General features: G+C 40.7%; 1 long non-coding RNA gene across 1 annotated transcript in view; it reads left to right on the forward strand.

The window, feature by feature from the left end:
* LOC122464569 overlaps positions 1–9,492 on the forward strand; it is a 33,994-nt gene extending 24,502 nt beyond the window's left edge. The window contains exon 3 of the long non-coding RNA XR_006288735.1: positions 9,391–9,492. This is a non-coding gene — a long non-coding RNA (uncharacterized LOC122464569). The remainder of the gene's footprint in view (positions 1–9,390) is intronic.
* Positions 9,493–9,967: the final 475 nt, after the last annotated feature.

The following is a 9,967-nucleotide window of genomic DNA, read 5'->3' on the forward strand; positions in this document are numbered from 1 at the left end:
TTTCTTCTTAAAAAGCACATGGCCAGATTGGGATTGGTCTCCGTGCAGGTGCATAGGGGAGAGAACCAGTTGCACACCTCTTCTTACACCTCTAGCATAAGGGCTTACTGAAACTAGACCATGCTCTTGTGAATGCAAGGACTGCACTGCCCACTGGGACACTAGTTACTCAGGAGGCAAAGCCTGAGTCCCTTTCCCCCACACCTTTGCAATGGCCAGCAGATCTAGCTGCCTGGAGAGGGGAGCATATGCACCTGTGCTTCCCAGGAGCTCCTGGATGCATCATGCATTTCTGTGGTACAATGTCTAAGCTTCTTTTGAGGCAGTAGAGTTCCACATCACCTCCAGTGTAGGCTAGTACCTTAATAGCACAATGTGACCATATGTACTGGGACCATTGGGTGCTATTGCAATAGAAAAAATGATTACTAAAAATAATCATTAAAGTCTATTTTCAGACTTGAAACTCTGACATTTAGAGTTGTCTAAAGGGAAGGAATAGAAAACAAGAGAACTTCTTTCCATTCACTTCAAATGTTACACGTACTCAGACACAATCGGAATTTGAAAGCCGAGAGGAACATTATGAAGCTGCAGTTTCTCATTTCATTTTTCATATCGCTCCGATTAACAGCCTACACTGTGAACTCCTAATCAGCAATACTTGCTCCCAAAGAGGCTCTTTGAACAAACCCTCCGAATGAAATCCTGTTGAATTCCATAAAGTGACAAGGGATTTGTTTTCAGTCACTTACCCAGAGATTGAAAAGGAAAGTGTTTTCACTTTGCAATAATAGGTGACTTCATAACAGAGAAAATAGTAGTGTGTTTAAAGAAGCTAATTAAAAGGTCCAGCAAGTCAAGCATGCTGTACGAAGCTATGCAATCTTTGCTTTTGTTTTCCACTTGTGTGAAGACAACAGCCATTTTGCTCTCAGACTTGCTGCAGCACCCACAAACACATGCATGCTCTCTCAAAGTGTTGCTTCTTTTCTTGTTATTCCTAATGTAAAATAAAAGGCATTCTGACTGTAAATATATTTGCTCTGTGTGGATGGAAAAAGGTAGCAAACACTTAATGCATTATCATAAATTAAAGACAACAGCACCCCAGTACAAAAATATACAATCTCCATAGTAAACTTGGTGATCTAGCCAAGTATAATATCATTATGTATCTATTTGTAGTTTCCATTGGAGAAATTATTGCAAATTTAGAATATAGTCTTGGCTGCTGCACACAGAAGGTACTGGGTTCCACTCAGAGAGTGCACAAGTGATCCAAGGCCAAAGCTTGCAGTCTTTATTAAGGCAAAACTTCCAAAGACTATAGAATTTGGTCCATTTTGAAGGAGTTTGGAAGCTTCCAGGATGAGAGGCTCCATGAACCATGTCTTGATTCCATTGAAATCAACAGCAAAACTCACATCCACGTCAAAACCCTGGCAAAACCCTCTAAAGTTAGCAGAATCAATACATAAGTTATTTAGCATACGTTTAATAATAATGAGGAATTTACTATGTTTGCAATTACTATGATACCAACAGGCTGTACTGGAATTATGGTGCCTGTGAATCTACAGATGTAATCATATGACACTAGTGCTGATATCACCTGGGTTATGTGGAATATCCCACTCTCCCTCCTATGGATATGCAGAGCTTTCATGATGTGAGTGCTAGTGCTAGCACGGCATTGAAATTCTGGCACCTTCATATTAACAATATGTGGTTTCAGGAGCAGGGTTTGAATAGCCTTAAATGTTGCTCTGTCAGGAAGAAGGGGAAAAAGCAAAAGAAACTAGCATCAAGTCTTTACTTGATCTTTGCAGGGGACACCAACTAAAACTTGCTGGCTCCTTCTTAGCAAATTTTCTTACTCTGTTGACTGAATGGTTAGTTCTACTAACTTCTACAACTACCACAGGCCATATCTAGCCTTCATTCAATTACTTTTGTTCAATTTACTCTAAGCACTTACAAGACGTGGAGATTCTGACCTGAATCCCCCACGTTATGTTAAAAATAAATAGATTCAAAACAGTTTTTTTTACTAACAATGTAATAACCAATATCTTCCCTGTCACGAATGAGAGAGAGAGAGAGAGAGAGAGACGGTAGATAAGGTAATATCTTTTATTGGACCAACCTCTGTTGGTGGAAGGCACAAGCTTTTGAGCTGCACAGAGTTCTTCTTCAGATCTGGGGAAAGAAACCAGTCTGAGCTGCATACAAGTTGGGACAAGCCCGTCATGCTTAACAATCTATCCTAACTTGTATTTAGCTCAGATACTCTGGTTTCCTTCCCTCAACCTGAAGAAGAACTCTGTGAAGTTTGAAAGCTAGTACCTTCCACCAACAGAGGGATTTGTCCAATAAAAGATATTGCCCCATTTATCCTCTCTCTCTCTCTCTCTCTCATATCCTGGAACTAACATGGCTACAATACCACAAATGAATTAACGAAAAGAAAAGGAGGACTTGTGGCACCTTAGAGACTAACAAATTTATTTGAGCATAAGCTTTCGTGAGCTACAGCTCACTTCAGCTCACAAAAGCTTATGCTCAAATAAATTTGTTAGTCTCTAAGGTGCCACAAGTCCTCCTCGTTCTTTTTGCGGATACAGACTAACACGGCTGCTACTCTGAAACAAATGAATTAGAGAGCTCATATTTAACTCCTTTAACTTGGAAAACAGACACAATTTGAAAGAAACTGGGTGGCACTGGAGGAGTGGAAACATCATGTGAAAGCATTTTAAACATAAAGTCTGAAACTTCGCATGGACTAGCATTATAATCTGTTGTCAGATAAACCTTTTTTCCTTTTTATCCAGATAATTTCCCCACCTTTAATAGACAAAATGTTTTCATTTTAGAAACAGTTCTCCCATATTTTTAAAATGTACAGTGGCACATACCCTCCTCACCCCAAAAAGTTAATTTCCAATTATGTTTTTTTTCCACTTTCGCTTTGTCTCACTTACCAAATGATTTGTTTGAGATAGCTGATAGGCTTAATACATAGCCATTGAGCACTCCTCCCTAGAATTTTTTCAGGAGCATGAGCTGATGCTTCATTGGGAACTAATAGTCAACAGATACACACAAGGGGTATATAGGTTTATTTAATAAAGTGGTAGATGGGGTATTTTTCATTGCATCTAAGAAGTAACCTTATAACTGTTTGCTCATTTATTTACTCAGCTTTCCAGTCTAGTGATCACTTGACAGACCCTCCCTGCCACTCCCTCAGAACGCCTCATGAGAGCTTTGTTCTAACATGCTCTGACAAAAAACATTTTTCTCTCCAACCCGGTATATTCTGTATATGTGAAGTATTATTAGTATCAATTCTTAGGGGGCATTTTTTTCTCCCATTGATGTTCAGAGGATTAGCATGTCTGACCCATATTAATGATAGCTGAGCTTAGATGCAGGATAAATTATCCATGAACTGAACTGATGAGCAAATAAAACACTTAAGTACACCCCATCCTGAAATGTAAAGTGTCTTGTAATCCAACTGGGACTGTTGTCTAAAAGGGTGCTGCAAGGAAGTCAGTTATATACAAAATAATTTTTACAGTTTTACTTTGATTTGCAAGCTTTTTGTTTTTTAACTAAATTTAAAAAATACAATGTCTATAAGTAAAATAGGGTTTTTTTAAAGTCTCCAGTTGTGCATGTAGTTTGTATTCCTCAAATAACAAGGGTGCTGATCCCTGTTTAACAGTAATATCTCCTATAAGTGGTTTAAAAAAGAACAGACCAGGAGTGATAATGTATTATACGTACAGCTGCATTGAAAAGGACATAAACATGACAGTAAACAGTTAACCATCTCATTTTTCTCTCTTCTTCCTAAAGTGTTAGCACCTATGGCCATGGAGATTGGTTCTATGGTTAAAAGTGGCCATATTATTCTTTAGTGTGTTATCTCTGGGTGTATGCATTTTACTGTGCTGGTGGTGGTGCTAAATTTGAGAGATTAGATTGGCAGCATAATAATAAATATAGGATTGTGTTCTTAATTTTTGTAAGTGCCTTGAGGCACAGGCAATGGGCACATGCCACTTTATAAATATTAATCGCTGATTATTATTATTGTACCATAGTAGCATCCACAAGCTCTAACATCTTTGTCTCATTGTGCTAGGCACTGTACATACACACAGTAAGAGATGAGATAGTCCCTGTCTTGAAGATCATGCACTCTAAGCAGATAAGAAGGACAAAAGGTGAGAGACAGGAAGTAGTACTTTCCCCAGTTTACTGGTGGCTAACTGAGGCACAGAGAGGTTAGGGTACAGATGTTCAACGGTGCTCAACATGCACAATTGAGGCTAGATTCTCCAGAGCCAATACCAAGCAGCTTAGTTTGAGTACAATGGGAGTTACTGCATGTGGAACACTTTTGGAAATCTAGCCACTGCATTTAGGTGTCTAAATGTGAGCTGAGCTCTTTTGTAAATTAGGCCAAAAATGACTTGTCTAAAGTGACACAGAAAGTCTATGACAGAGCTAGGAAGTGAACCCTATTTCCTGAATCCCAATCTTGTGCCTTAACAACAATACCATTCTGAACAAGTGTGACAGGGTCGGGCCAGATGGCTACAGGAGAGTGATAGAAGGCAGATACATTAGCCCCACGTTAAGTAGGTCCCTTTTCCATGAGTAAGGTAACAGGGAAGGTTCCAGAACAATCAGGAACCTTCTGGAAACAATTAACACAGACAGGCTGATTAGAACACCTGCAGCCAATCAAGAAGCTGCTAGAATCAATTAAGGCAGGCTAATCAGGGCATCTGAGTTTAAAAAGGAGCTCACTTCAGTTTGTGGCGCATGTACGAGGAGCTGGGAGCAAGAGGCGCTAGGAGCGAGAATGCGTACTGTTGGAGGACTGAAGAGTACAAGCATTATCAGACACCAGGAGGAAGGTCCTATGCTGAGGATAAAGAAGGTGATGGGAGGAGGCCATGGGGAAGTAGCCCAGGTAGTCGTAGCTTTCGCACACCTGTTCCAGGAGGCACTCTAGGCAGCTGCATTCCACAGGGCCCTGGGCTGGAACCCGAAGCAGAGGGCAGGCCCGGGTTCCCCCCAAACCTCCCAACTCCTGGTCAGACGCAGGAGGAGTTGACCTGGACTGTGGGTTCACGAAAACGGCCAAACTGAGGGCTGCCTTGAAGCTCCAAGGCGAGCAAATCTGCCAATAAGCGCAAGACCCACCAAGGAAGAGGAGGAACTTTGTCACACTAGTAGAGAGGGAAACTAGTGGGAGCTAAACCTGAACTATAGAAACTAATTTAATATACAATATGTAGAAGCAAGGACAGAAGGAAAAGAAAAGTCTCACCTGCCCCACCCCTTGTTAATTATTTATTATTCAAGCCATGAATTGAACACATGCATGCCAGAAAATTACAGCCGTTGGTGAGGCATTGCTGACCCATTTTCAAAATAAGTTACTAAATAGTCTGAGGTAAGATGAGTTGATAGATGTATGAGAAGACAGCTCACAGGAGTTAATATCCAAGTTCCCTCACTTGTCTCTTTAGTAAGCTCTGGGTTTGGGGTTTCCCCCCCACCCTCTCTTTTATCCAATGTCGTCAGCAATGCTGTGGGCTGATGAGTCACTTTAGTCCAAAATCCAGGTAGTTACAGAATGTCTGAGTGATTAATCTGGGTGGAGAAATACACCGTCCCAAGTAGTTTTTGTGGGGGATTTTTTATCAACACATTCTGGTATAATTCTGTTTCCAGAATATTTGTAATTTTAAAAAAAACAACTCTTTAGCATCAATATTTATTATAGGTTTCACTAAAAATGGGCCTGAATCACAAAGTTCTGGACTGAATCTGGAGCTCAATTTTCTCTTGCTGTGTATGTATATTTGGAAGGGCAGGCATTATTTGGAGCCAACACTCCAATTTAAGGCTATGTCTACATTTCACAAAAAAATGACATTTTATTTTATACAAAGATCTTCCAGTATCTGATTGTTCAGATGGTGTTACTGGATTGGCTATCACAATTGCTTTGCATAAATTCTTATACAAGAAACAATTGATAGTCACATACTATAACATCAAAATCTGCTCAAACTTTCCACACCTCAGATTTCATTTCTAGTTATTAGGCTTTCCTCTGTCAGTTAAATGGAAAATAAACTTGTACTTTTTGCCTACAAAACTAAAAAATCAAATAATTTCTTCTCATTTGAATTTGCATTTTAGGAATGCAGGCAGGGCTAGGTGTGTGCATGTTGTTTCTTGCTTCTGCAGTTGGTACTTGGCAAGCCTGTTAAGGGCAACAAAAATCACACTCCGCCCTTTGAAGTTTTACTTTAAGGAACACACCCTGTGCATTCACCTCTATATAAATCAGATACTCAGATTTAAAAGTTATGATAGAAACTATTCTTGATTTCCAGGTGTAAGATTTATAAATAATGGGCCAAATCCTCAGCTGATGTAAGTTGGTGTAGCTCCCTTGAAGTCAATGGAGCTATACCAATTTACACCAGCTGAGGATCTTGCCCAATCATCCCAGCATCTCTAAATTTCCACCACAAAATATGCTTGAAAGAGTATTATATTAGCCATTATAGGACACTACCATTCCATAATTTTATAAAAGACAGCACAAGGAATTGGTGATGGATCTAGATAACAAATGTTTTCTGGATAGGGTTTCACCCCCCCACCCCCACCCCCAACAGTATTTACTCAGTAGGCGGATAAGCTATTGATACCTGTCCGTCTTCATTTCTTCTGCATTGTGACAAGCCCTGTTACTGTTTATTGGGAAAGCTTCTGAAGACATTTAAGGTGCTGCACAGTGAATTAACATATTTTACAGTCACAGTTATAAAGTGATACCTTGAAATGAGGAGCTAGGAAGTCTGAGATTGGGTCTACAAGAACTCATGAGAGAAGTCGATTTTTAATTCAATGTAAAATAGAAAGATTCCTGTTGGCTTCAAAGACCTTTGGATCAGGCTGCTAGTGGTTTGTGACTCTGTGTGCAAGGAGATAAAATAATAAGCAGGGATGTGTTGCCTACCTACTGCCAGTGAGAAGTGTATTGAATGAGGAAGAGGCTGTAGTGTACCTGTATTTGGATTATAGGTTTGCTAAAATGACACGGAAAGTGTTACTGAATCTCGCTTAAAAGTTCTCCTACTTTAGATGAAGATTTTTTCCTAAGAATGTTCTGACTAATGAGAGAGAGAAAAGGACTACTAGTCCCAGATTCAGGCACCTCCCAGTCCCATGCAAAGCACCATTAAAAGGACTTTGAGCAGAGAATCAAAGAGGGATTGGGAAGGAAAAAAAAATCTTCCCTTTTCCAGCCCAAGTGTTTGGTGGGGAGTGGTTGCGTGGATACTGATAATCTTACTATAGAAATGGGGCCTCTGTGTGCCCCCTAGAGGGGGTTTGGGCACATGGATCTGCGGTACAGTGGTAGCTGTACTAGCAACTTGCTCACCACTTAGCTACACAGTCAGCCCTACCAAATTCATGGCCCTGAAAAACATGTCACAGACCGTGAAATCTAGTCTCCCCCTGTGAAATCTGGTCTTCTGTGTGCTTTTACCTTACACTATACAGATTTCATGGGGCAGACCAGTGTTTCTCAAATTGGGGTTCCTGACCCAAAAGGGTATTGCAGGGGGGTTTCAAGGTTATTTTAGGGTGGAGTTGCAGTATTGCCACCCTCTCTTCTGTGCTGGCTTCAGAGATGGGTGGCCAGAGAGCAGTGCCCAGCTCTGAAGGCAGCGCCCCACCAGCAGCAGTGCAAAAGTAAGGGTGGCAATACCATACCATGCTACCCTTATTTCTGCTCTGCTGCCTTCAGAGCTGGGCAGCCGGAGTGGCGGCTGCTGACTGAGGGCCCAGCTCTGTAGGCAGCAGTGCAGAAATAAGGGTGGCAATACCCTATCATGCCATCCTTCTGTGCTGCTGCTGATGGTGGTTCTGCCTTCAGAGCTGGGCTCCCGGTCAGCAGCCGCTGCTCTCCAACTGCCCTGCTCTGAAGGCAGCGCCTCCGCCAGCAGCAATGCAGAAGTAAGGGTAGCAGTACCACAACCCTCCCTACAATACCCTTGTGACAACTGCACAACTCCTTTTTGGGTCAAGATCCCTACAATTACACCACCATGAAATTCAGATTTTAATAGCTGAAATCATGAAAGTTATGATTTTAAAAATCCCATGACTGTGAAATTGACCAAAATGGACCCTGAATTTGGTAGGGCCCTAGGCATGATGATACACCCCTACTACTCCAGTACTGTGTAGAGAGGCACTGCATTGGCTTGCAGAGACCCTCATGGCCTCTCCAGGCTTACACAGATGCATCCGATGAAGTGAGCTGTAGCTCACGAAAGCTTATGCTCAAATAAATTGGTTAGTCTCTAAGGTGCCACAAGTACTCCTTTTATTTTTGCAAATGCAGACTAACACGGCTGTTACTCTGAAACCTGAAAGAAAAAATGGAACTCCAGAAAACATGATCCTCTCCAAACAATGTGCCTCTTTCCATTTCTAGAGGAACTACCCCTCAGGGCAACCAGAAAGTTCAGTCTCTATCCCAATTTTGTTCTTGGCCTCTCTATAAAGATTGCCATTGAGCAGAGCCGGCGCTAGGCCTAAACAGACTAAGCAATTGCTTAGGGCCACGAGCAGCTCGGGGGGGAAAGGGGGAAGGAGAGCATGGCCATTCACTTTTTATTACGTGTTGTGTGGAAGGGGCCCAAAAATATTCCTGATTAGGGCCCCAATGGGCTAGTACTGGCACTACCAATAAGGGTGCCAATTAGTGCCAATCGTGAGGCAAATTTGTGATGAGGAATTGGTTGCAGATCACCCAGCTCACTTCATATAGGCCAAGCAACTATCAGGTAGTAAATTTTATTTAAATTCTTAACAGTGATTTTATTTTATTTGTATTCAAGTAGAATAGTGGTTAAAAAAAAAAAAAGGTTCCAGTCAGGTTCAGGCCCCTATTGAAGTATGCACTGTACAATGGCGCAGGAAAGTCCTGGCCTATGGAGTTTACGAGCTAAACAAAAAGAGCTAAACTTGATGTGGCTGCATTCTGTCAAAAGATCACATGAACATCTGCACAACATTCCTTAACTTCTGCTTTGTATTTATCTATTCAACTACTTTTACTGATGTTCTGGACTAAATTCAGTTCTTAATTACATCTGTGTAAAACTCCATTAACTGCAGTGGAGATAACTCTGGATTTATACAGGTATAATTACACTGGTGTTATATCAGGGATGAATTTGACCCACTGACAACTGTTTAAACTTACTAAAGAAAGGGGTTAATTTCACTTGTTTGTATCTTTGATTCTTTTTTCTTTCTCACCCTCAGGTAACGTTGGTTTACCACCTACAAAAATTTACTACGCTCTTTTCAACTTACGTTGACATACAATGGTACCATTATCCTACAATAGCTGTTGTGACTTTAGTGTGAAAATCTTAATAAAGAGATATTGAAAATATAATGCAATGTGAAATGTGTAATGATTAAAGTAATTAAACAGCCCAGATTTCCTTTTAAGTTTAGCATTTCACACTGGGGTAAAATATTTCTCACACACATATAAATCAAAGCCAAATCTTGTATTTTCGAGTCAAAGGTATAGTATTACAAGGGAAATTTCTCATCACACCCATTTGCTGAAACATTTTCATATTTTTGCCTCCCCATGCTTATAAACTGGAGCAGTAGCTGAACCCAAAAGTCCAGAAAAAAAAGTGTGTGCTGTCAACCCAAAATGGCAATTTTTCTCTTTTCCCTCACCCAAAGGAAAAAAATTGTTGCGGGTCAAATGAAACATTTCACTTCCGGTGAAACTGCCAAAATTTCAGAACTTTGTACTGGATTCCACCTGAACTCATGAACAGTTCTGGTTGACCTTTTTCTGCATTTTTCAATGAATTTT

Source organism: Chelonia mydas, chromosome 2 (assembly GCF_015237465.2).
Source record: "Chelonia mydas isolate rCheMyd1 chromosome 2, rCheMyd1.pri.v2, whole genome shotgun sequence".
Classification (NCBI taxonomy): domain Eukaryota; kingdom Metazoa; phylum Chordata; order Testudines; family Cheloniidae; genus Chelonia; species Chelonia mydas.